General features: G+C 41.5%; 1 long non-coding RNA gene across 1 annotated transcript; it reads right to left on the reverse strand.

Moving 5' to 3' along the window:
• Window positions 1–391: 391 nt before the first annotated feature.
• On the reverse strand, window positions 392–27604 carry LOC125015215. The gene is made up of 3 exons (XR_007113568.1): window positions 27559–27604; window positions 2640–2749; window positions 392–460 (listed from the first exon to the last, which is right to left on the reverse strand). It is a non-coding gene; the product is annotated as an uncharacterized LOC125015215 (long non-coding RNA).
• Between the last annotated feature and the right edge of the window lie 55 nt (window positions 27605–27659).

Genomic DNA, 27659 nt, shown 5'->3' on the forward strand with positions numbered 1-27659 from the left:
CTGCCCCACAAATTGTGAAAAATGTCTCTTCGTTTCCCTTAAATGTGCAGGAACTCATATATTTTAATAATAATTGTTACAGCTTCTCTTTGTCTTAACCATCCTAATTCCCCTGTTGTTTCTGTCTTGCATTATTCTGTTGCTTTTGCATAATGCCAAAATGTATCCATTTAATTATTATCTATAGTTCTGGAAGGACCAAATGTATCATAAATCAATTCTTAAATCATAACAAATGAATTAGCTTCACTTGTGTGAGAGAGGAGAGGATATCAGTGATCCAGTAACAAATTAAATATAATTTTCCTGGGGGAACAGACAGTAGGACTGCAAAAGAGATTAATTACATGTCTGGCTCCTCCGTAATGAAAAACAACAGCAGTTTACCTTACCTGAGTGAGATGGAGTGGTGGTGAAGATGACATAACAGTGTTGGGGCTCATGGTTTGTGTGGAGTTCTCTGGGCAAACAGACACATACGTTTAATCAGGCCCATCTGTCTGGTGCCATGCGTTTCAACAGTCACATGAGTGAACACAGAAGTTCGAAGCAAATTCCAAGGTTAATTTCATTTTAAAAAGTCCCTCTTGATGATAAAGCGTGACCAATCTCCTTTCGTGGAAAAACAAGAAAAATTCGGTCAGAAGCAACGAACGTCATTCCCAACATGGGATACACTAAATGTGTAACAAGTGTAAAAACAATAAATCTTGATCATGGTGAAATACCTGTATGCTTCCAATAAAAATACTCCATGTTTTACATAAATAGTGTCCATAAAAATGATATTTCAAGGCCAAATAAACAAATCTATACAAGTCACTTCAGCACAAAGATTGATACCAGTTACTCCATCATAGTCTGAAGGGGAGTTCCCTGTCTTTTCTCTTAAAGCATCCCAAATGAGATGTCAGTCTTACTCTAAACAGCAGGCCCTCAGTGAGCTGATTCCTTCTCGTGGTGAATGATAATGACTTTAGAGGCAATGGTGTGGTTAAGACCTCTAACAGGCTGTATCCATCTGGATAAAGAGCCATCAGACAGTGGGAGGAGAGCTGAACTAATCCTGTAGTGAAGGGACGGGCCTCACGGTTATGCTAATGTAAGCTGGCGCTCGGAGGTTCCAGCGAGAACACTTGGAGTCTTTGCTGAACAAGTGTCACGCCAAACCCTATGCTTCACAAACAGACTGGATTAGGGGCTCGAACAGGCAGATTCTTTTTTCTTTGCTGTGTAGGACTGACAGTATTTGACGCACTAGTTCATTATTCCAACAATCATGTAACCGAATCTGCCATAACTAAGACCTGACAGAGTGATCGCTTGCTGTGGAGTGAACGGACCTCTTAAGAATTTAACTCCACGCCTCTAGGGGTCCACTTCATGCATGCTAATTACTCCAAGGTGGTTTCTATCATTTCATGTTCAAGTGGTAAATCTCGACTTGGTAAGTATTCTGTCTGTGTTACCTTCCAGATTCAAATTTCCTTCAGTTTTACAGTATGGTAAAAATTATTGAATCGTGTCGTCCTTTGCCTCTAACGCCTTCACCTAGCTGTGGTTCAAAAATATAATGAATAGCAGTGGTCCAATAAAAAGGGGACACGTTCTTGACTATGCATGGGTTTTTACAGAGCCCAGAGGGGCTTTAGGTTTCAAGGAGGGTGCCCCTTTCTGAAGCACCAATTCACTAAGGCAGACGGCCCAGGGTACTCTCACCCTCTCAGAGTTCATCAACTTATATATGTAAGGGAGGGACTTCTTTAACATATGGAGAGGCATGGTATGTTTGGAAGTGGGGCTGATGAGGGCTGAGGAGTAGGGACAGCAGTGGAGGAGATCTGTCGATACCCCTTTGAAAACTGGAGCCCCCACCCCATCAGAGTTCACTTAGCTCTCTTTAAATAATGCCCTCCCCACCTCACCACACCTCCTGCCAACAAAGTCCACCCCCAACCCTCAGATCTTTCCACATACAAGCTGCTTTCCTCTTCTTGCTCACTCAGAGCATGACCTCCCCCCACTCTACACCAGTACATACATTAACCCCCATCTGCCTTCGTGTCGCCCATCGCTCTGCACCCACCAAAAAACTCTCTCCATCACTCTCTCCATTCCTCTGTCCAAGCTTCCTTTCCTCTGTTTCATCCTCCCTGACCTCCGCCTACTCTCTGCAAACCTGGGAATGCGATCCCCTAAATGAGAGGATTTGGCTCAGCAGAAACCGGCCGCGAGTCCAAGACAAGCAAATTAACCACATTCGCCACCCACCTACCATTTACAATACCAGCTTGCATAGTTTGCCCCTAGATCCACCCACCCAGCTGTAGCTACGTTTAGCTTCACAACAGGCAGCAGTGAGTGATTGGAACAGGGGGAATGCGAGAAAAATAAAAACAAACCTCACATTTACGGTAAAAGGGAGTAAAAAATACCAAAAACAACTTAATATTAGATTGAAGTGGTGTTTTAGAGTAAAATAAATTACAAAAATACATTTGTATGTCGTCCTGCCGCATATGAAACGATGCTGCGACACAGTTTGCCCCACTGCCATGGATATTGGGTTGCTGCTTTTGACAGGCCCGATGTATTAGCATTATGGTTATTATTGGCATAAAATATACATGCACACGCACATGCAGTGATGAAAACCAGCTGTCTGAGCCAACAGGTCTTGGTGTGGAGTTGCTTCATTGGAGGAGACCGACATCAGCTCAGGTCCTTACCACTTTCCCCACTGGGGCATCTGGGGAGACAACATACAAGAAAATAACACATCCAATATGACCACTGGTGAACACTAACATTAAAACACTAGAGTGTAATTATACTCATCTGTCATTACACAAAGCGTTGAAAAACTTTTCTGTTTCATCTCTTCCAAGTCTGCAGACTCAGTATGACAGAATGGCATAAATAGACAGAGTACGCAATCTAATGTTCATGACTGAATAAACCGCATGCTGTTGCTGGTGATTTACTCTTTCTTAATGAAAAATTGATGGCAAAAACAGCAAAAAAAGAAAAAAAACCTCAGAGCTATGAATAAATTACTGGGAACAGTGTATCATGTTTAACACTGAAGCAACCACACCCTTATTGTGGCAACCAGTGTCCACTAAAAAACAAAAAAAAAAAAAAGAAGAATACAGAAAACTGAATGTGAGCATTTTGCCAATATAACTTCAGCAGAATACATTGCCTGTTTGCGGGACTGGCATAAACACTAGGCTCAGCGGATTCATTGTCTGTTTGGATGTTCTTCACCAGTTCACCGGCTACATGAATTTATCATCATTCATCAATATTTCAGCCTTCGGGCTACCTGCATCTCACGTCTGCAGGGAAGATACTAAAAAACACAGGCTTTCGCTGACTCTCATGAATAGAATCTGTTCGCTGAAAATAGACAGCACAGACGCCAATAAACTGTTCACAACATTTCAGTCACACATGGCTAAAATGTGCGGTCAAACATTATGACATCTTCGTAATACATACAATACAATACAATGTAGACCAAAGACGATTAGAGTGGGTGATAAATGAGTCATGTGACATTTGTGAGCAGCGTTTTGATGACTTCATGAAAAGCCCAGAAGCCGTGCAGTGTTGACGTAACGCGATACTTTTTGTTTACTCTTCTTCCAGGAGGTTAGAGTAAGGGGGTCAGCTGCAGTACACAGCCCCTGGAGATGGTAGACCATCAGGGTTTTACCAGAGTTTCAGCGTTATGAACTCGTTCCAGGACATCACCACTAAGCAATTTGTACAACATCTTTTCTCGGATGTATTAATGACATCTGAAGTAAGGCAGAGGTGCTCAGTGCCACAGCATTTCCATTTGTGGTTCCAAGTTCCTTGGTGAAGCTGTACAACACCACGTGGCAGACCCATTTAATTTCCCTGACAGTCTTTACCTTGCTTGGTGTTATAGAGGTCTTCATTTCATAACATTCTGTTATCATGGTGAATCAGCTCTGTTCTACACTCTGTCTGTCCCAAGTGAGCTTTTCTTGTTCATAGATAGAAACCAGACGCACAGTAGAGCTGTAGTCATGCACAGTTTCTGACTTGGCTGTCTGTTAATGCATTGACTTGAGTATAATGTTAGTGATAATGCTTCCTTATGGGGAAAAGACAACAAGAGAAAAATCTTCTGTGTTCCACTATTGCTTTTTCAAACATCCTTTTGTAAACTTAGCTTAGAAACTGTAAACTGTTTCACTGATGATTATCAGCACTGATACAAACATAAAAAGGCTGCTTTGCTAAGACGGACATGTGCATTTTACATTTTAGGCATGATGGGGCTTTGTTGTTCCATCTTAACATATGCATTACTATCAGACCAAAGCAAGCCTAGCATTTTACAAGAGATGTAAACGGCATTTTACCAGACGAGAAACAGAGTCTACCATTTTTGGGAAACAGTGTTTCAATCATGCATGTTGTTTGTGCTCTTTTTCTCCATTAATCTACCACCTGTCACATAAATTGTATGTTTTATGAGGCTAGAGTAACTGCTGCAGCTTCACAGATTTGTTATACAAAAGTAATAAATCACTTATAAAACCCATGTGTACACATAGCTAATGTGTCACGGCATACTGTAGCTCTTTTTCATTTTTCTTCAGCAGATCAGGCGAATGAGTTTTTGTGTGTATGTTTGTTTGCATGGTGGAGACAGACGAGCTGATACTCACCACTGATGCTGTTTATTGACTCGTCACCGAGTGACAGCAGTCTAGACGCCACACTCCTCACCTCCTTCATGTTATAACAAACTGAACTGACTTGAACATATACTTGACTTTATGTCTCTGTTGCATGCCAGTTAGTTAACACAGCGATCCCAGCGTAGATCGAGGTGTCAAAAGAAAGATGTTGGGAAAAAGTGAAAGTGAACCATAAAGCACTAAACCAAAGCCCAGCATGTAATGGTATACCTTCTGGAAATAGACATAACAATAACTTCTTCTAGGCATGCGTGTGAGTGACTCAGACTTCTTTTTCCTCCTCATGGTAGGTAGTGCCAATTGCAAAGTGGTTAGCGAAGCACACAGGAGCTACTGTTTCTCCAGTTTCAAAAAGTTCCAACCTGCTGATCCACAATTCTTAGGACAGAGTCATCTTTCCTCGCAGACTCCACTCTGCCAACCTATACAGAGTCTAGGAATAATAATCAACATTCAGTATTTTCTAGTGGTTTTGCTCGAGGAGGAACAAAATGGGACTGGTAAAAGTGAGACGTGTGTTCGCTCTTAGAACGTGTTTCTACTTCTACAAAAGCCAACATGACACCCAAACTCAGTGGCCACACAGTAACATTCAGTCACACTACACTACACCACACAAGACTTACAAGAGGGGGGTTGAAGGTTAGATTTCATCAAAAATCAATACTGAACCGGAGGGCTGAGTCTCTGATCAGTAAAGAAGGAGGCCAACAACACTAACTTACCAAGTTTCCATATAATTTTCAAACAAAGATCTGTAAAAGAAAACTATTTTTTTCATGCAGGACAAGAGGCATAAATGGCTGCATGAAACAGAGAAGTAGAGCCCAGAAACCAAAAACAAAACCAAGAAATGAAATAAAATTAAATTGCGCTTAAGGATTTTTTTTATTATTATTATTTGGTTCTATCTACCCACTCTGTCTCAGGTATGCTCTCAGCTAGTAATATCCACATTTCATGCTGTCACCTGACAAAGACAAATAAATTGTTCTAATGCATGCAGCAAGGACCATACAATGGCAAATTTTGCCATTCATATGAGAGACACACTCAATGACTTAATGAACAGAACATACTTGTAGACCTAATCATCATGTAAGCCCACATGAGCCAATGTGATGAGTCTTTGTGCATTTTGATCAAGTCACTTTGTTTGCTACAGTTGATCCTTGAACATGTACATCAGCAGTGCTGTGACATTTAACGATAGATTACCAGAGGGAGGGAGGACCTTCATAGATCCATCTCTTGTAATGGGGCTCCTGGTGTTGAGCTGAGGTCAAACAGAATGGATCCATGAGCCTGTATCCTTGCACCCAGATTTATAACTTCTCTCAGAACCTTGACTCTGGTGTAAACCCACTGATCCAACTTCAACCTTGAATTGATCTGCCCTCATTGAATCCAATATACCCCTTTGAATCACTCAGGGTGAAAAAAAAAAAAAAAAAAAAAATGAAGGATGAGACAGTCATGTCACAAAGAGCAAACTGAAGAGGAGCAATGTGCAAACGAGACAGAAGGTGTGAAAATTCAGATTCACTGCCATTCAGTTCATACCAAAAGACAGAATGTGTTAACAGCAGTCAACACTGACTTCGCCCTGTCATTGTCTAATAGGCATCTCATTACAGGTCAGCTCCATGGCTCAAAGACTCCAACGATTACTCTTAACATCGCCTGAAGCAAAAAGCATCTTTCTCAGCTCATCATGACTTTATGCTTTGACATTGATGAGACAAAGGAAGAGGTTTTTCTTTCAGTGCACGCCGTCCAACATATCTACACAGCTGATGTCCTCTCTTGCTCTTCCCCTTTCTCATTCACAATTCTTGGCACTTTCTTGACTATGTCATCCAGAGAAACTCCAACGATCTTCACTTTGGCCTCAGTGAGGCCTCGGGAGGTTAATAAAACAGCACCATTTCCACACTAATTAGTCAAGAGGAAATTACCTCCATTTTACTAACTCCAGGTGTTACTTTAAATATGTTAAGAAACAATCGCTTTGTTTATTCATTATGATTAAGGAATTAAAGTCACTTTCACTAGAACAAAATGCACATTTGGAAGATTTACATCCTTCATTCATGTTTCTGTCCTCCTAATTTTACCTCCACAGGTACACTATCTTTACTATCTTTACCTCAGTATTTTATTTTATTCTATTGTATTTTATTGTACCCAAATACCGGACTGCTGTGACAACCTAACTTACCTTTGGGGATGAATAAAGTAATCTATCTATCTATCTATCTATCTATCTATCTATCTATCTATCTATCTATCTATCTATCTATCTATCTATCTATCTATCTATCTATCTATCTATCTATCTATCTATCTATCTATCTATCTATCTATCTATCTATCTATCTATTAAACACCTTGACTTCTGCAGCAGTCTTCCAGGTGCAACTATACAATTTAAATGCATTTGTAACATCCAACTCATGCATTATTATTTCATATATGTAAACACCACACAAACGTGTTTTTCACAGATCAAATTCCCCATCAAACACGAAGCATTTATCTGAACGAGTGCCCTGCAGACAAAAACAAGTCATCATGAAAGGGTAGTGTGTTTAGTTTCACTTCTAAGTAGCAAGCCTACATTCCTGTAAGCTAATATAGGGCGCTCATTGGCTACCAAGAGTTTTCGCTCCATGTCAGGAAGGGAGAACCCCTACAACATGCAGAAAGAGAAGGGGGTATTATTGTATGACCCCCTTTGCTGAAGTATCAGTAACTGCTGAGCTTGTCACAGTCGAGTGAGAAAGGCTGTTACCTGGAGGAAACAGAGAAACAACACATATCCATCTCCCAATCTCTGATTACAGCATTGATAAACAGCACTCACTTTGCACTGAAGCAAAGTCAATACTGGGAGAGGAGCAAAAAGGCATTCAGCAGTCATTAGAGAAAAGAAGAGGGGATATGAGTAGAGAAGTTCACAGCATCCTCTTTTGTGAAAATATGCAAGGAAAAGTGTCCAGCTGTCCAATTAAGCTCCAACCCAGATACTCATGCCCAGGAAGGAACCCTTGGCCCTGCTTTCAGTACCCAGTGTATCACGCCACATTAGTCAAGCCCCGGTCTCTGCCAAGGCATCAAACACAACACAGCGACTCCTCTCAGAGTCTAAAATCTCATTTATCTGCCCTTCCTATCCCCAAATCCCTTCATCTCGTCCTCATTCAAGCGCCATGTTGTTCAGCTTGAGTGCCTCATCATGGCTCCCACAGTTGTGTAGTCTTAAGTGACCCATGGGTGATCAAAGTTGAAGGCGAACACTGTTACAGTGAGCGGACGCATTCCGGTGATGCTGCTGATTGCATGCAAACACAATCAAAGACACTCAGCCAACCCTCCCTACATGCATGGCCATTGGCCTCTATGTCAGGCAGCGGCATCGCTGTGATCACACAGTGCCCAACCTGCCATGTCCAATCATGCCACAGCGTCCATCTATCATGTCTCTATACAGTTAGGAAACATTGTATAAATGCATCATCGTGGCACATTGATTAAGAAGACCACTCTGATTAAATTAAATTCTGAACTTGGCGTTCAATGTTTCAAGTTTTTGCTATCTAGAAGTTATACAATCATATGTTTGTGAATAACGACTAAAGTATAAAACTTGGCAGTCTCTCCAGTATGTTGTACGCTTCCTTTTGAAGATGCATTACTCCGATGCCAAACCTCTTACCACTACTAAATACTTTGCCTTGTCTGTTTGTGGCAGTCAAATCGAGTGTAAATGGACACGTTGAACTGTATCACTCCGAATATGCAACAGAGCACAATTGGGGATGCGTTAGCTACATGGTTAAATTGAGTAATTAACCAAACACACAGTGGTGTATTATAATCCTTGGCACATACTCGTTCTGGTATGTGGTATGCCATGCTACTGCATTATGAATTGTGTTGTGTTCGGGTTGGAAGTAAATGAGATTCTCAAAAGTACAGCTCAAGGAATTCACAGGGCCACAACAGAGCAGTAATAATGTTGTGAGTAAACACACTGGCTTATGTATGATTTATACTCGTGATTTGCAATGTTTCCTCATGTTACCTCATGCCACAGTGTTCAAATCAGATTCTATTCTCGTTGTCATTTTTTTTTTCTTCGCTAACACTGACTGCACCCTAATCTTTAATGTAACTGTTCTATCATTGGACTCCCTGAGATGTAAGTGACCTTTTCACTGCTGCCGCGCACCTGCACAGACAGGCTCACCATAGCCCCCCAACCACCCGCACCCTGCACTTTGTGGCGAAGAAGGTGAACAATATAAGTGGGAGGAGTGAGAATTAATGGCACACTTAAAGAGTGTTCTCCAAACAAAGTTGAACTCACCTAAGGACATCAGGGTCATTATAACACTCAGCACTGCAAACTGTCAATTTCCTTTCTTTAACAAGCTACCCTTCAGGCCCTGTTGCACATGGTTTACTAAGGGTGTCCTTAGATTGTTGATTGTTACGAGTATTGTTGTTTAATGCAGTCATACAACAAATGATTCCACTGTGCGAGTGCTCAGAGATATAATCTAATGCTTGCACATATTGCTTAACACAGCGCATTACCAAGTCGTTGAGTTAGATGACAAGTTGAGCCAGGTTCAGCTTTTGTTTGTCATGGAGATGTATTTATTGTTAGAAACATATTTAATGGGATCCAAATGTTGTGTCTGGCGAGTTTTTTTCTTTTTTTTTTACATAAGGTTGTTTGTTTTAACAGGCTTCTCTCTGTAATTTACAGATCAGTTAACACCAATCATAAGTGGTAAAAGGCTGCAGGGCCTTGCATGCCAGATCAAGCCACAGTCACCAAATACGAGTCCAGCAAGAAACAATACAATGGAAAGAGAGGTGCTGATTGGATTATCTCATTAATTATCTTGTGGTGTACAAACTGACAACTGACACATTTTCCTCTTAACAACAAATTGCGAAATCCACACACCTGCACCAGACTAGAAATCTTTTATGTACCAGGTCACGAGCAACAAACTACAAACTTCTCTTTGTGCAGGTCTACAAGGCGTTGTTACGCAAAAGTAACCCAGGTGACGATCTGCAAAAGTACCGAGCTCAGCCAAAGAAAACTTTCCTCCTTCCAACTTGATGCTAATGTCAGTCTCAAAGAAAAACCAGTTGGATGACACTTGAACAGTTAATTTCAATTTGTTCCACAGCAGAGGCAGATAAGTCGAAGGCGTTGGAAAATGTGTTAATGGGGGTAAACGACATGTCAATTCATCATGTCTTAATTAGCCTTACCTTCATTAACTTTATCTCAATAACACTGCGCTAAAATTAATGACGTATTTAGCTAATTAGGATGTGTGACTGAAACAGACATTATATAACTGTGCGCCTTGGAGCAACTTGATAAGCAATCAGTTAATTTAATAAGGGTTTGTCCTTCAATGTCATATCTGATTCTTATTCAGAGTAGCCGTCTAAACACACAGGATTTCAATCACCCAGTTTTCCTTGAATGTTTCTTTGGGGAATGTGTGTGTGTGTGTGTGTGTGTGTGTGTGTGTGTGTGTGTGTGTGTGCGTGAGGGAGAGAGTGAGCGAGCATGTGCTGACATGTCTACATTTATCAGTAAAAGTGTGCTCTGTGGGATCGGGGCGTGATAGGATAGGTACATAAACATGCCGAGACCCTGTGTTCCTCCACGCTGCCTGCACCTACAGAAAAGGGTGAAGCTGATAGTTTGTCACAGTTTGCAAACAGAAGCGTCCGGTGGGGCAGAGGGGTTCACCTAATGGGTCAGCAAGCACGAACTAGCATATCACCCATCTGTGTCAGCAGCGGGAGGATTCAGGGCTTGGGAGATGCTGAGTGGCTGGGATGAAAAGAGGTGAGCGCTGGAACATGAGCTGAAGAAAGGAGGAAGGAATTTCTTTCAAAAGGAGTGTGTAGATGAGAACACGGAGCAAATAATTGTACGAGGAAGAGAGGATGTGGATAGATGCGGACGGGGACGTCACAAAGAAACAGATGGAGATTAAAGAAAAAAACGCACTCAAAGCTAACCAGTTTAGTGAATACAGTAACACATTACGAAATTGCAGAAGCATGTGTTTGCACTGAATCAAGCCTCTGTTGTTGTCAAGATGAAAGGCTGCTGTAAAAGAGAACGACTGTGTTGTCCACACTGAGGGAGATCCTTTAGTTGGACAGTGACTTAAAGGAAATCTGAGCTGGTGAGGGACGGAGGAGTTGTTCTGGCTAACCTTGAGGATATCGATTGGGTTAAAGGTCTACACACAGTTAAGATGGATTGACACCTTGGTTTTTATCTAAGATGAGCATTATATTTCAAGAACATTAATGAAACACTTAACACTTAGTGAAAAACACCTTTGTATTGAAACAGTTAAAAAAATCAGTGGTTTGTTGTAAAACTGTTGATAAAATCATGATTTGAGGCTTGCAGTAATATGGATGAATGTGTGTTAAAATATCCACATTTCAATGTTTGAAGAATTTCCTCACTGTGATTTCTATTGTAAATAATAGCTTCCAATAATTAGATGCAGTGTTGACCCGTTAGTCGACCCCGACCTTCTCCTTTTTCAGACTTTGGAAATAACATCTTACCTTCTCTTTTGCTTTGTCATTTCAATGTAGACAACTGATTTTTTTTTATCCTACTTAGACTAATGTTATGTTATGTTATGTTATGTTATGTTATGTTATGTTATGTTATGTTATGTTATGTTATGTTATGTTATGTTATGTTATGTTATGTTATGTTGAATCATACGTAAAAATACTCTTATTTCAAAAGTTTACCTGTAGTCTGCTTACTCACTCAAATACTGTTCTCGATGCACTACATTAGCAACATAGGCTTCAAGTTTTCCTATATGGTTCGTGTTAGACAGGGACTTTTTCCCAAACTAGTGGCGGTGTCACATGTCCTGCTTGCAGGCAAAAGCATTGACTTCACATATGAGGTCAGCTGAGAGCAAATTTTTACTTTCAGCACTTTTTCAACCGTTTCGTGTCAAACATAGCAGCACATAAATTATTCTGTACAGTGAAGGTCAAAGTAACAATTACCAGAATGCGTTTTTGAGTAGAAGGGCACAGAAGATCCTCTGGGGAGAGACATGTTTAACTGCCAACAACTGTTCACAACAAATCCTTTTTTCAAGTACAAAACCATAACAACCACTTAGGTTTTGGCGTTCCTGCCAGTGACGGACTGTGGTGGGAGTGAACTAGTAGCACATTTCATTTGCGCTATCTTAAGGCTCAATTAGCCCTGTGCTCGCTGACCCTAACACTGTGTGTGAAGAGGGTGTAATGAGAGGAAATAACATAAGTGACTCCATCCCTTCTTCCACACTGTGAGGTGACAGTCAAGAAGCTGTTTGAAGTTTACGTTATTCTACAAAGCTGCATCAGTTTTCTTTTTTTTTTCTTTTTTTTTTTACATATGTCGTATTTAAAATCCCGCTCATTTCTTTTGTTTTTTCTATAAACCATTAAAATTTTATAGGATCCTGTGGAGCAATAGCAGTTGAGTTAAAGTAACCCCTCTTAACCTCACCTCCATGTGGTAACGGTCAGCTACACTTAATGAGAGGTATTCTGTTGCATTGTGCCTAGAAACAGGAACCATGTGCATAGCTCTGACTTTGCAACAGCTTACCATGTGAGAGGAAAAATTTAGACCAAATGTCAGGAGACAATGCTTTTTCAGTTCAAGCTGGCCTAAATATAATGAGATTCAGCACTTTGCGTATCCCAGAACACAGTCTGCAACTTTGCAGGAACAGGACTGTGATAATGATGTTTGCTTTGTTAAATTCACACATATTGTGTTTAATATAGCAGTACATAGGAAAAGTGGTTTTGTTTCCTCTTTGACTGATTGGTTCCAGTCTGTGTTTGTGTAATTCTTTGCACATGCAATAAGGAGCGGTCTAACTGAGGTGAGTAGTCTCTGCCTCTGTTCTTATTCTTGCTCTCCAGGGAGAGACAAGGCAGCTGTGTGCTATCTCTATACATCCCCGAACTGGGTGTGCATGTGCGTATGTGTTTGTGTGCGCCTGTGTGTGTGTTACAGTTGTTGGACCAGCCTGATCTGTCACCTTTAACTAGTCTCCACAGGATAGCACAGCAGTAAATAAACCTTCACGACTTAAGAGAACACATCCCTGAACATAGGTTTTAATTAGAGACTTAAAAGATCAGTGTAAACATATGCCTGCATGAGGAATTATAATGCTTCGAGGATTGCAGAAGTTATCCAAGTTATACAGCTGTCAAACAACAGTATAACCATTGTCTGGCTAAATTTACATGTCTATTTGGTTAACATTAAGCAACCCACTTAGCTAAAAATAAAAATCCAGTTAAGTTCTTAAAAGTTGCTGTAAATTTGTAATAGGGTAACCAAAAAACAAAACAAATGAGACATTTCCTCAAGACTCAAGTCTAATTTCTAGTACTGCACAGACGCTCCGCCAAAATTTATACTTGTCTCATTTATGTTCGTCAGTCTGGCTCGCTCTGTAAAAACGCCACCCAAACACTAGTCTGTGCTGTGACTGTTTTTTTGAGAGTTGGATTCATTTTGTTTCTACTTCCTGCTTCACATTCCATTTCCTGTTTCACTTTCAACAATGGCGACTGAAGCTTTCACGAGTGATACAAACGTTTGTATCTCCAAACCTCCTCAGTCAACCACAGATGCTTAATTGATCCAAAATTCTAAAATCGCGGAGGTGGAGAAGCAGCTGTAAATACTGAAGTGGAAACCCACTACTATCAAGCCGACCCATCACAGCTCTTGTTCTCTGCATCACTGCAGTGTGTTGTTACAATTGTGGGGAGGTGCATGTCAGGTACTGCGCTCGCCTCGGCGTAGGTGTCTGCGTTAACGTGGGAGTCCCTGCGTCGGTTAACGCAGAAGCATAAATTGCGGGTAACACTGAAAAGAAACACAAGTATCCAGAACTATAACGTATTTATAAGGCTCTACTGACTCCATAAAAGCCTCGAGTTTATTACTGAACATTGAACACATCATATAATCCATTAACCAGCTGGCCAATCGTAAATCATACATTAGGCACACTCAGGGTTAGTCTCCCGGTTACTATGCTGATGTGAAGTGTACACTCAGAAACACGCCAGGTAGTGTTATGAATCATATGACATGTCTTCAACCCCTCCAGGGTGAACTTTGAAGCTCAGTTTCCACTCCTGTTACTCACCCCGACAACACCAGCAAGTTGTAAATGAGCCTTATTTTATTGCGGTGACAAAAGATGCGATCACTGAGATCCCTACGCTGACAGCATGATCCCAGTGGTGACAAGACAATAGACCTTTTTGTGGCTAACTACCAACGACTGCCTCGTCTCCTTTTCCCTGCGTGGACATATCAAATCTCCTGTAATAACACTGGAAGAATGCTTTTTAAACAAACAGAAGGGTGTAGACTTACAATTATTAATCCAGATCGACGTTTTCATAGAGTCCTGTGTGTCGGAAAGAGTGTGAGAACAAGTGCCTTAGGGTGCGTCTGTGAGTGAGAGAGCATGTGGATGAGTGTGCATGGAGTCCAGGCTTGTGTTGGGGGTTGGAGCAACAACAGATGAGTTTAAGTGGACAGTAATATCAGTCCTCGCTACATCACTCCATCTGCCAACTACTGATCATTAGCTTTTCTGTGGCTCTCTCCCTCTGTCTTCCAAATGTAAACACAGTTGTGTTTGTGTGTTGGCACACGGTTCCCTCCTTAGTTACTGGTCCGAAAAAAAAAAAAAAAGAAAGACTGGTGTGTGAAAGTGTTGATGTGTCTCACAGAATCACCTGGGAGAAGGGAGGTGACGTCAGCTGCTCTCAGAGGACGACAGGGTTGGATCTGGGCATGCCTGCATGCTGTCTACCTCTGTGGGGAACCTGGGAGTCTACAGTATTTGGCAAGAGTGAGAGTAAGATAGAGAGAGACAGGTCGGCAGTTTCACAGCAGTGAATGAATAGTGTAGGTGGGGAACCGTAGATGCGAATGTCTCCCAAAGGAGAAAGGATGTGCTAGGATACAAACATCGAACTGCAGAGATCCAGCCAACAAAGAAAGACTCATCCGTGAATCATTCATGGAGGCTGTGTGACTGACTGTGTGTTCCAGATGCCACAGACGCATAAAAGGCAACAGTATACACAGCCTATAGCTCCCAAATGACAAAGATTTACAACTTTCCAAAGTGCTGTACACAGTAGAAACAGCCCGCCTGGTAACCATTCAGAATATTCCAGCAAAGCAGCAAATGTTTCCTTTTCAACAGTCCAACACATGACTTCATATGACCCGTTTCCTGTAAGTCGTCATTCAGAAAATACACACATACAAGCATATCAATAAGTATTCATTTTGAGAAAATGCTCTGGATGAACAGAGGTCATTAATATGTTAAGCGCCGAGAATAGACCACAATCCACTTAAACTGGGATTCCATAAAAATCACGCACACACAGACAATGAGTTACAGAGAAACGCAACCACATACAGTCATGGCATTGCATGTGGTTTTCATAAACACACTGTCACCACAGTGCAGCAATGGAACAGCCACATATGCAGCACCTACAGAGTAAGCATTTTCAACGCTGACTGCTGTGAGGCGAAGTTGCATTTACTTCTATTCATTTATTTCTTTTGTTTTCTGAAACATAAAACAAAGCAGTCAGTTTACTGTGGATGGAGATTCTGTTAACCCATATGCAATCTTGTCTTTGTACGTATATGTGTATGTTCTCATATAATATTAGAGGAGAAAAAAACACTGGCATATCATTTATATGGAGAAGGCACTGCTAATGTTACTCTTAAAATAGCCATAATGCAAATAATGGTGTTGCATAGAAACAACCGCCCTTGTGCAGACATAAACGTTAAGGAAATTCGCAGGTTGCAGGTTGTCAAGCGAGTTGTTGATCGAACTCATGTTGAGAGTTGTTTAGCTATCTCTACCAAGGTCATGCAGAACCAAATGGAAATGAGATCCTTTGACAGCATGTCAATATTGTCAGCTAAGGGCGGAGTTTAGCAAATCAATAGTAAAGACTCAAAAGTGACCAGCTGCCAAAAAGCAAAGACGACAGGCAATATCTATTTTCATCAAACACCAGCTAGTAATGGAACGCATGTAAACTGATACATAAGATCCTTTCAAACATAACGTCTGCACGTACGTGTCTACCTTTCGTCACGTCAGTAAAAGTTGACAACAAACTGAGCTCAGTCAGAACTGCTTAATTGGCAGTCAACAAAATGGTAAAAACCAATATGCATACAGCCATCAATATATACAATCCACCCATGTGCGGCTAGTATTAACATTGTGCAGTAAAATTGGTGTTTGTTTCGAAAATAGGCAATTAAAAAAGACCACAACGACCAATGCAGTCCTGGCATTTTGTTTAGAAGTAACAGTTAAAACTGTATTTTTGTTATTAGGTTAATTATTTTACCACAGACATGATTTCACTTCATGAGCAATACATCTGTTATAACCTCAAAATAAGTGTTCGGAAGGATTTATTAAATGGCTGCAAAAGGAGCTCACTCCTTTAAAATTAAATTTTCCTATGAAGAGCCACTCGTTCTTCATGGAGGGGGCAGAGGCTGAAGAGAGGGTGTCTGTCCCAGTCCCTGTCACAGGCTGTACTCGCGAGGGTCATAAAGTTATCCAGTGTCACCGCAGGACTATTGGATGGCTGTCAGCACGCTAAATTAAAAACCACAAGCACGCAGCGTTTAATTTCAGTCCTTTTACCCCTAACGGAGTGGGGCTGGCTGCCACTGTGGCGCTTGGAAGTGTGCGCATGTTTGTACAAGGTTGCACACATGTGTGTGTCCCTGCGCACATTTACAAAGACCCTCTGTGCTCTACTACTATCTCTCCTGTCTGTCCTCGTGTGGTAACAGAGCCAGACAGTACCAGCATTAGAGAAAACATCATGGATGGATAATTTTCCTATTATGAAAATGTTTTTTTTAGGATAGGAATAAACATGTGATGAATGGATGAACTGAGGCATGATCTATTCCCATCAGCAAAATATCATTTAAATTAAATTAGTCCGAATGACAAGACAATTTGCCTGACCAAAAAGCTGCAAATCTAATGAAATTCAAGGGACACAGCGCACAGAGACAGTGAGAGGTCTTTCGAGATAATTGTGTCTCTGTGTAGATTAGCATACTGTTGGTGAACTTGGCTTCAGTGTGATTAGTGGCTTAACAACAGAAGAGCAGCAGACCAAAATGTTTACCAGCTGAAATTAAGCTTAATAGCCTAAATTGGACACAACCAAGTTATAAGTACAGTTTCTCACTAAAAGTAACTGAAGCCTGACTAAAAACACATTCAGCAGTTTTTATTGAATGAATGAAGCGTTGTGTTCTAGTGTAAGAGCGTGAGGATGTAAACTTTTATGTACTCTGCGGCAGCCGCATTCATTCACCGCAGCAGACCTTTCGCCAGTGCTCAAGCATGTTAGCGTTCAGCCATTTCAGATACGTGACATTTCTCTGACCTCCATTGTAAATAGCATTGCACAATGGAGATGCTCCAGATGCCCTTTTGCTACCATGCTAATGCAAAAGTGAAGAGAGAAATGAATGTAACTAGACATGAAAAAAAAGAAGGAATAATAATAGTGTGATGACAAAACTTCTGACCTTGGTGCACAGTTAAACAAAGTGGAGAAGTGTGTAAGCCAGGGGTGTGGTTTTTAAACAGAGAATGAAAATGGTTCAAATTGGTTCAAAATGGCTAATAATGTGCTGTTCATCAGTGCAGTATCCACCCACAATAAATAAATATTTGTTGTTAGGAGCAAACCAACTTTAAGTGAACAATTCTGGTCCTGGTTAAATAATGTTAAACATATGAACTGGGATGAATGGAGCTAAAATACAAGTTCAAAGTTTAATTCCCTGGTTACTCTCTCTGTAGTGATCTTTGATTACATGTCATTTACACTCTTGTTCTTCCACAATAACAGTGGTTCCTAAAAATGGAGCAAACCCATAAGTAATACCCAAAATTTGCAGTTTGTCGAAAGACCACTTGATGCTGGGTCCAAAAGTGATCCCCTATGCTGAAAGGGCATTTACTGCAGAAAGAGCATGTTAATATACTGGTCTTTATATGATACAGCTTCGTCTGTTTCAATTTTATTTTACGACTTCAAATTCTGCGTCTTTTTGGGATCCTTTCTCGACATGGTTTCTAGAATCACATGGGCTCTTAGGTTATCCATTAACCTCCTAAACACTAGTTGGCGCTGTGTATTTTTTTGTCAGTCAGTTCATTTTTGTTTTGACCTCCTGCTTCGAGGTTCAAAGGTACAAATGCTTGTACCATCGAATACCAGAAATACTTAAGCGAAATTACACTACTACCAAGTGGATCAATCACAGCTCTTGCAGTTTGTGTTGCCGTAACACATAGTTGCATTTCTAGGGAGGTACACGACGTTAAGTTCTGTTTAGGGTCTGCATAGGGTCTGGGCTGTTGCCATAGCTGTGGTGTCAAATTGACGCAGAAGCCTAAACTGCGCAGTGCCAGATCATGCTGAAGTGCATCGTGTAATAATATAAGGATTTTTTGGTATACTGTTTTGAAAAATTGTATTTTGCAGCAGTATTGAAATATATTGGACATACTCTATTCAGATCCCACAATCCATACCAAAAACACAAGATGCTTTACGTTAATGTACTGTAGACTGTGACGAGCAGATAATGATCTTACACAGTACATCTATGACAAATTGTTGTATAAAGTATCTCCATTGAGAATGTCTACACCAGACATTGTCAGAGGTCTGCTCAAACTTCCTATATCAGATAGCCAAGATGGAGAGAGCGTGGTGTCTGAGGTATGTATTCCTCAAAAAAACAGACTGATCTAATTTTATCTGTTTGATGTATCCTCTGTATATTGTAGTGATGTTTTTTTTATTATTATTATTGACTATAGGTGCTGGTTTACAGACGCATAGTTCATAACAGAAATAGATATATATTTTAAACCGTTATATTTCGTAAACTTTTTTATCTGTGAACCTTTTCTTGAATGTTTTAATACACTTCTGTTTTCCCTCAACGACATGAACCAGTGCAAAGTGCTGATTACTGTAGACTGTGACAGACAGATTAGTATCTAACATGGTAAATCCCTCACAAATTTTTGCGTAGAGTAAATCCTCCCACCATGTCTACACAGACGTATCAGAGGTCCGGTCCAGCTTCAGCATATCAAATGGCCAGGATGCAGAAGGGGTACATCCTGTAGTTGACTAAAGTGAGTGGAACCATCTGTAGAGCATTAGTGCTTTAGTATGCAGTCCTTGTCTTCACCTATATGAAAATACACACCGGTCCCTCTAATCTGACCTGCCCACCCTTACTATTTATTATTTCAACGTGAGATGGAAACGTTTGGTAACTGAATCTGCTCTGGACTGGAAGCTGTGTTAGATTGTAGGTGACTGTAGAAGGTGAGGATCCTGAGATAGGTGTGTCCAGGAGCACTGCTAGCAATTAGATGTGTGAAAACAGACAGTTTTAGTCCGTAAGCAGACATTTGGACCAACAGCTGCATTCAAAAAAGTAAGGAACCTGTCTCTTCATGGTGAGACGTGAGGTTTAAGTCTTTGAGACGAAGCACAGAACAATCTGAGACTTATTTAAGATTTAGGGGATCACACCTGTAATTATTGTATATTTTGTCACAATGGCTGTGAGATTAACAATAGGATTAAGGTGTTTGCGTGATTAAATTAATCTACCCTAATCTCTTAATTAACCACTACAGCTAAATCCCCTGCTGAGGGACCTTTACATCTTTTCCCAACTTCACACACTTCTTTGTGTCAAGAATGGTGGGACAGCAGCTGCTAGTGACAGCGCGTGCGAGTGTGTTTCTGACAGCAAATCTCGGAGATATGGAAAGTGTGTGAGTGGAAAGTGTCGCACTGTTATTGCCGTTCTGTCACATGAGCATTGAGTCACCAGATGAGGCACAGGCACGACCGAAAGGAAGAAACAGGAGAAGAGACCCTGTCATCCATTCCCTCGCATTTTTTTTCCTCTCGATTTCTTTATTTTCCTCCGCCCCGTTTTTTTCTCAGGGTGTTTTGTCACAGGTGGCCGCGGTGTGTGTCTGACAAGGTGCTGATTTATACACACAGCAGGAGCGCCACATGGTCACTGGGACCAACCAGGAAAGGGCAGTAAAAACAACACCTTGTGAGTTAACTCCAGTGAAAGCAAACGGGTAGAGAAAGGGAGGGACATGAACTCAATAAAGATTGAAAGTAAAACAGCATAAACATTTTTCCCAGGACTTGGGAGGTGGTTGACACTTGGTATGTAACATTAAATACAAACTATAGACAGCATGACTTGCTTTATTGCTTTTTTTATAAGATAACAAGAAAAATTTTTCCTTTTTTTTTTTTGCTTTGTTTTAGATTGCAGCTTTCACAGATTTAGCAATTACACCATGACATGTTGAGCCACGGCAGACTATTTTATACTATATTAACTCTTAAATTAACCAATTCACAGAATAAAATACTTCTAAAGTGAACAAAACAAAACCACACCCACTCGTTACAGGTCAAGGAGGCCTCCTAGCAGGTTGCCTGTCTAGCATAAGAGCAAATGAGTGGTCAGCCATTTCTGGACAATAGCCACAGTGTCCATTCTACTTTGACCTCTCACACACTCCTAGCCAGCATGGAGAAAACACTCACGGCACCATGGGAGGCCCCGACCAATCGCACAAGGCACTGGCCTCTGTGACACTGTCCATGCATCCTGTCGCTGTCAGTGCTCCTACTCTTTCAGCTCCCTTTCTTTTTTGCTTTCTCCCACTCAATTGGAGTGTTATTTAATGATATTTATGAGACAAAGTAAAACTAAACCCAAGTGCTCCCCTTTACCCGACTACTGTTTCATGGATTACATATACCGTACATCCTTAAAACCCTTCTCTCTCCAACTGTTGGAACAGGATTCATTAAAAATATCTATATATCTATAATACATCAGACACCATTTGGAGTTATCTTTCTGCACCACACTTGATTTTGGATGCACTCTAGACATGCACTCAGTGGTTTCTCCTGAGAGTCAGTAAAAGTTGCAAAAGCAAAGATGTAAGTGCCTATCATAGGAGTGAATTACCTGATGTGTCCTCCTAATAGCTGTCTGAGTAGACAAACCACTCACTTAAAACAATGGGAAAGAGGGGAAAAGGGAAGGAACGCAGAACCGAGGAGGTGGGTGTGAAAACAGGTCATGTAAGCGGAAGAATGTGTTTGCGTGGAGCCCATTCACCTCCAGTACAGGGTGGGGTGAACAGACTCTATATATAACTGCAGTGAGGCTGCTTTGGTGTGGCTGCTCATCTCTCTGCCCTATAACTGACTCCAACTCTATAAACTACAGAGGTACTAAAGAACAACCACAGCTTCCTGCTGGCTTTCGTTTAAGCCCTCTCTGAACAGAGATGGAGAGCGGCGTTTTCTTACCAGACTCATTCATAAATCAACTGAACCCAAATAGATATTGTTCCTACAAGCAACTTTAAAAAACATTTTTCATTAAGTTGAGCAGTTTGACCTATATACTCTATTTGGCGTGTCCCAGGACTTCATAAAAAAAAGCCCATGAGTGAGATTTATACACATTTAGCAAACATTAAATAGGTTTGAAGAAGTAAAAGAAATAACAATGTATTGTGTCGTTCCGCAAACCTCAGCTTTTCCTGAACAAAAAGAAAAAATATTGCCAGAAGAAGCTGAGGCAGTACTTCAATGTGGAGTCCTGCCTGTGATTAATGGGTGTGAATGCGACCCTGAACTTGATGGTTGACCTCTGTGCACTGGAGGTAACATACACACCAGTAAAACACACACACACCACACACAAACCTTGTGAAATAAATAGCTCATGTGTGAGGGTGGTGAGTGTGTACAGCCTGAGTTGCATTTCTACTTGTAGTTGTGCTTATGAGTGATATCACTTCAACAGAGCTTCAAACCACGTTCCTAGAAAACCATGTCAAAGTTACAAACAAGCTACAAAGTGCGAGCTACAGTGGAAATTAACATTATTTTAATGTAGTGTATCATGAATGAATGCTGCTGTCACTGAGGTCCTCTTGTCAGACACCGTCTGAACTGCCCATCCATCAGCAGGAGACAGACTGGCTGCGCGTCTCTCACCTTACACCACGTGTCATAGCACAGGCGATGCCAATGCATGTCTGTTTTATCTTCAGATTCTTCACCCAGATCTAAATTCATCAATCTTACCTGCTTTCATCCTGTTAACTCTCCCCTTCTGTTTTTCCCCCTCTCTCTGGGCTTCTATACTTCTTTTTCCCCCCCTAGGCGCCATCACTTTTTCCCCTCCTCCCTCCCACAGGCTGGGCAGTAAAACAGGAACAGGCTCATGGGAGGCCATTAACCACCAGAAACGCTGCATTACGGCTCTGCTGCAGAGCACACGGCTGCAGACTCTTTTACACGGCCGCTGAGCCAAGTGTGGTAGACCGGCACTGGGTGGCAAATATGACTCCTGGCCCTGGAGCTACACAGAGATAGTATTATCATTAATTAATTATTCAATTGTTCATCTGGTTACTTCACCTTCTGTCCAAAACTTTTTGGCTCTTGGTCTTTAGGCTCCTCATGTGAGCCGATCTTCTTGTCACAGCTTTCATGACGTTAAGCCACTTTAGATTTATATTGCACTATAGGCACCGACTACAGCTTAGTATAGATCATTTTCATTTGTCATTTTTGTCATGGCAATTCTAGGCTAGGCATGCCGTTGTTGATCACTGTTTGTAATTGATACTCAGTTGTAAGCACGGGCTGCAGTTTTCCTACAGAGAACCATCACTTAAGTTCCTTTAACATTTCTGTCTTTCACATGATTTGCTGGATTACTTGATACTTACTTGAACTGTTTTCGTGACCTGTTGCACAGCACGTTGTATTTTTCATGACACTGTTTCTATGTGTAATGCATGTGAAACCGCCTGGAGAAAAGAATCGTGCCCTCAACTCGATCAGGACAGCTGCAGCGAGGGCTAAACCAGACCTTTGTCCTCCTGTCCCTGCCTCTGCCACACACAGACGGGGCTTTAGGTTTTGCGTGTGGTCTGTAAGGCAATGCCCTTGTTATGAAGTGCTACATGCTCGAGACACTTACTTCGGGATTTACATGAGAGGGAAGGCTAAGCTGTATTCCTGACCCAGAAATACATGCACGATCACACGCGCACGCGCACACACACACACACACACACACACACACACACACTCACAACTACTACCAAAACTGCAGTGGTACTGTACCACTGACAAACAGAAACAGACTTATTCTCATATAATGTGATAGGAGTAATCCATTTGTCACACAGAGTTAGGCCTTGTCTAAAAGGAACATTAAGTTAGCAAGTTGTCAACAAGAAGTGTTCAAAAAATACTTTCCCTTTTTTGTGTTGGTGTGGCACATGCTTGGCTAGCAGGGGGGAAAAGAAGCTCCCTCGACCTTACCTTCCCCCAAATTGTACCTATAGCATCCACCCGTAAGGGCACGGGGATGAGCCACAATGTTGCTTTCAACTGATATATATAGGCTCTGCATTCCCCATCAAATAAGAAACACATGCTTCTGTATAATAAATTGAAATCACACTCCGCAACATTTTTTTGAGCTTAATGAAAAACATGTGCCACGGTCTATATTTATGCTGATTCTCTTGGCAATAAAATATACCTGCAGCTAAATATTAGTGTTACATTTCTGTAGGGCCTAAGATGCAATATGAAAATAAGGCGGCTCGAGCATGCGAATACCCGTCAGGTAATTGAGTTTTCAATTGTGGAATATGATCTTGTATTTAGAGGGCTGATCCTTAATTTGGTTTCAGAGTTACAGAGCTTAATAAAGATCAAATAGAAATGTCTCAAGACACCTGTGTGCATGTGTGTGTCGGAGTGTGTGTGTGTGTGTGTGGGGGGGGTAATGTAACAGATCCCCCTTGACTGCTCCCCGGAGACAGGCTTGACACTGAAGCTAAGAATAACCCTGGCTGTATTACCACCAGCTGAGGGGGGAGGATAGGGGGTGATTGGAGAGCAGAGGCGAGAGGCAAGGGGGCAACTGACACTATGCCTCATGGGAGATGACGGGTAGACACAGAAACCTTCGTCCTTCGCTGGACATCTCTTTTACCAGGCATGGATATACACACATGACCTAACCATTGACCCCCTCTGACCTCCCCAAGACAAGTATGCACATGCACGCGAATGAACGCATGCCCTTTACATGTCAGACATGGACATGATTTACAGTTCGCGAACTAACCTCTTATTTTTAGATTGAGTAAACAGCGATCTGTGCTTAAGACGTCCGTCATCACTGGGCGAGGTGCCATGGTTGGAGGAGGTGGGCGGAGAAGATGAAGAGGAGGAGAAGGGGGAGAACAGAGAGCAGGGAGGACGGAACTGGAGGAGGAGATGGATAATTATCAGGAAGTGCGACTACCGGAGCGCTCGGGCACATTCTTGACTTTCAGATTCATGAAGAGACCTCGGGCTGTTATCACTGATTAAAGGACAGGGATGCAGTCGTTATTACTGCCGTCATTTCAACAGTGTTTTTCTTTCTGTGACCGCTTGACAGAGCTTTATTTACTGAGAGCTTCGAAGGTTTTACTTTGAGGACAGATGGATGGACAGGGAGCCACAAAAACAACATATCAATAGATGCTGAACAGTGCGGTCTGTGCGACTCGTGTGTCGAGCAGACACGTATTCAAACACAGCCTCTCTCGCATGTCAGGTGAGAGGTCGCGACCCTGCACCAACAGCTCTGTTTCCTTTGCCACTGAATACGAGAACTCCGTCCAGGATGCCCGAATAGTTTGAAAAAGGAAACGCGGCACTGAATGACCTGTCAAAATAGACACATGACAGCAGGCCAAGGACCAAATGCACGTGTGTACACGTCTGAATGAGCGTCTGTGTTGACATTAAGAAACTGAGACGTGAATAGCTACATTCAGTCGGGCAAAACAGCTACTTCAGGGGTGGTGCTATAGCGGTATCGGTGATGATGCCTGATAATCATCTGTCATTTGAGATAATTGGGTAATTGAGGTAATGGGTTTCACTGTGTGCCACGGAGCTCGTCATTACAAACAGGTAGGGGCTGCGATATTTACGCCATCTAGACGAGCTGTCCAGTGGCATAAAAGGATGAGAGATGAGCCAGAGGTAATTAGTGTCTATTTTCATTTGAGAACAAGACAGAGAGAGAGAGAGAGAGAATGAAAGAGACAGGCCACTGAGACAAATATGAGGGGGACATTTGGATTCGAGAAAAGGGAAAGGGAAAGAATGAGAGAGAATGACTTCAACACAATGAACGGAATGAGGGATATAAAACAAATATATAACAGCAGTGTGCCAGGTGGTTAATGGGAGCCCAGAGTTGCTCAGTGTTCAGCAGAGGGAAAGACAAAGCTCGCTGCAACAGCAGCCTAACATTAAGGTCCCTCCGCCATTATAGATTTAATGACATGCTGTGTGCTGTCCAACTTCATTTAACCCAGTCATCTGCATAATTGCGATGCCCTTACAATGCTCACGGCGGAGTTACACCTCTGTGTGATCAATCTCCTGCTCTTTATCTCTCTCTTGCACTCATTCACACACACACAAATTTACACATAGGAACAAATGACCATTAGCATACACTTTGCATAAACAAAGTCAGTTTAAAAGGTACAGACTGACGTTTTTGTGTATAAAATATCATCGGGCGAATTAACCAGAAAAACAGCCAATTTATCCCTCTGGTTTTAACTTGTTAGTCTTTTATATGGGATGTTAATATCAACATTTTTCTTTCTAGCAGTATTTGGATTTTGTTGTGGGCAACAATCTTTACATGGTGAGCGGAGTTAGAAGTACTTCTGACCCCTGTAATTAAGACTTGAGATTATTTTTCACACACAAGATGCCATGGTGGTCCTGTCTTTGGTTCTGGATGAGCGTTGTGTAGAGCTATGGCTCAGTGGTTTGAGTGGAAATGTCTTTTCCACTAGGACGTGGTGGGAGACTCTGGACTACAGGTGTGTGTTAGCTTATGTGTCCTTTTATTATCATCCACTACGTACTACATATAATATGGTAGACAAGAAAAATATTGTCACTTAATTTAAAGACCGCAAACCCACACACACAATTATGATTGTATAATTGTATAATAAACAACGCATTAGCCTGAAAAAGACCAATGAAATACTGGTGTAGTCCACTGCGTCTTAAACTGTCGAGTATTTCTTAGAAAGACCAGACTCAAGTTACAGGAGGGCCTTGAATCCAGTAAGCAGACCAGAACAACTGGAAAGACTGGGACTCATGAATCTTATGATTTGACACTTTCCACTAAGAATGTCGTGCCATTTGTCAAGTTGATTGTGACTTTTATTTCGTCTCTTGGTACCTTTCGCTCTATCTCGGCAACACTCAGTCATGTGCATGCACGCACAAATATATGGCAGGAAGGAATCTGAACCTCCATAAAATTCATAGCAGGTTGAATGTGACCTCCCTTTCTTGTGTGAAATATATTCTCTGCTTATTCTTTCACATATTTCAACTTTAAGCATGGGTGAAGGAGTCATAAAATGGCAGTGAGCGCGGTCATCTGTCACTTGCAGAAGGCTACCAAACATCCTCTGCTCTCATGACAGTGGTGCCCTTCATGCTTGCAGAAACCAGTGCCTTGATACCGCTTATTATGACACTGAGAGAGTAATGTTGTACTGAATACAGTTATTAGGAGCTGGGTGTTTGGAGAAGGTTTGCAGTGGTCATCTGTTGATAACGCCATGCTCTCCGATTAAGGTAGTGATGGAAAACCTTGGCTGGATTGAAACATTATAATAGCAGATTTTCGGATTATGCATAATGCATATCTCAAGCAGAAAAACTGAGACACAGAGCGTGTGCGTGTGTGTGTCTCTGTGTCGAAGGGCCCTCATGCTGGAAGACAGGAATGTGCCTGCCATGAAGCAACATGACAACCAACATGCACACAGATTTCGGAAACACATCAAAGACTGAGCCATATGGGTAGGGTTACCAAAACCCCAGGAAGGAAGAAGGCAGGAAGGAAGGAGAAAAAGAAAAATACCAAAATGGAAGTACATTAACATTAAAGAAAAAATGCAGTCCATTTTATTGTCTAGTATAAATAATAGTCATAATAGACTACCATGTGTCTGGTGATGATTAAGGAAAGTAATTAGCTAGCTATGAATGTAGAATGAGCTCATTAAGACAAATGCTAGGAGACGGGAGCTTATCACAGTCAAAGAAGCACTGGCAGCGCCTCCTTTATGAAAGCAGTGAATCATCTGTCATACAAATCTATTCAAAAAAAAAAAAGAAACAGGAAGCTATGAGATGAACGGCTGCGATCGTCAGGCCCCGACATCAGCTTTATGAATGATGAAGTAATGTAAGTGTTGAAGAAACATTTTTCATTTACAGCTATACACAACTGTGCCTTGCGAACTGGACTGTTTGGCATTTACTTCTGTGCCAAGTGAGTGGCCATGAATCTGAAAGGAGGCTTCCCTCTGCATGTGCATAGCCTTTCAATTACCTTTACATCTGAAAAAGGAGTAATATGGATAATGCCAATACTCACGGCTTTTGCACTCCTCCTACTACGCTGTCTTGCCAGCACCAAATCTTGTTAGCAACTGTAAAGAGAAATGCGACACATCAAATGGATGTCTATATATATCT

The sequence above is a fragment of the Mugil cephalus genome, chromosome 10, assembly GCF_022458985.1.
Source record: "Mugil cephalus isolate CIBA_MC_2020 chromosome 10, CIBA_Mcephalus_1.1, whole genome shotgun sequence".
Classification (NCBI taxonomy): Eukaryota; Metazoa; Chordata; class Actinopteri; order Mugiliformes; family Mugilidae; genus Mugil; species Mugil cephalus.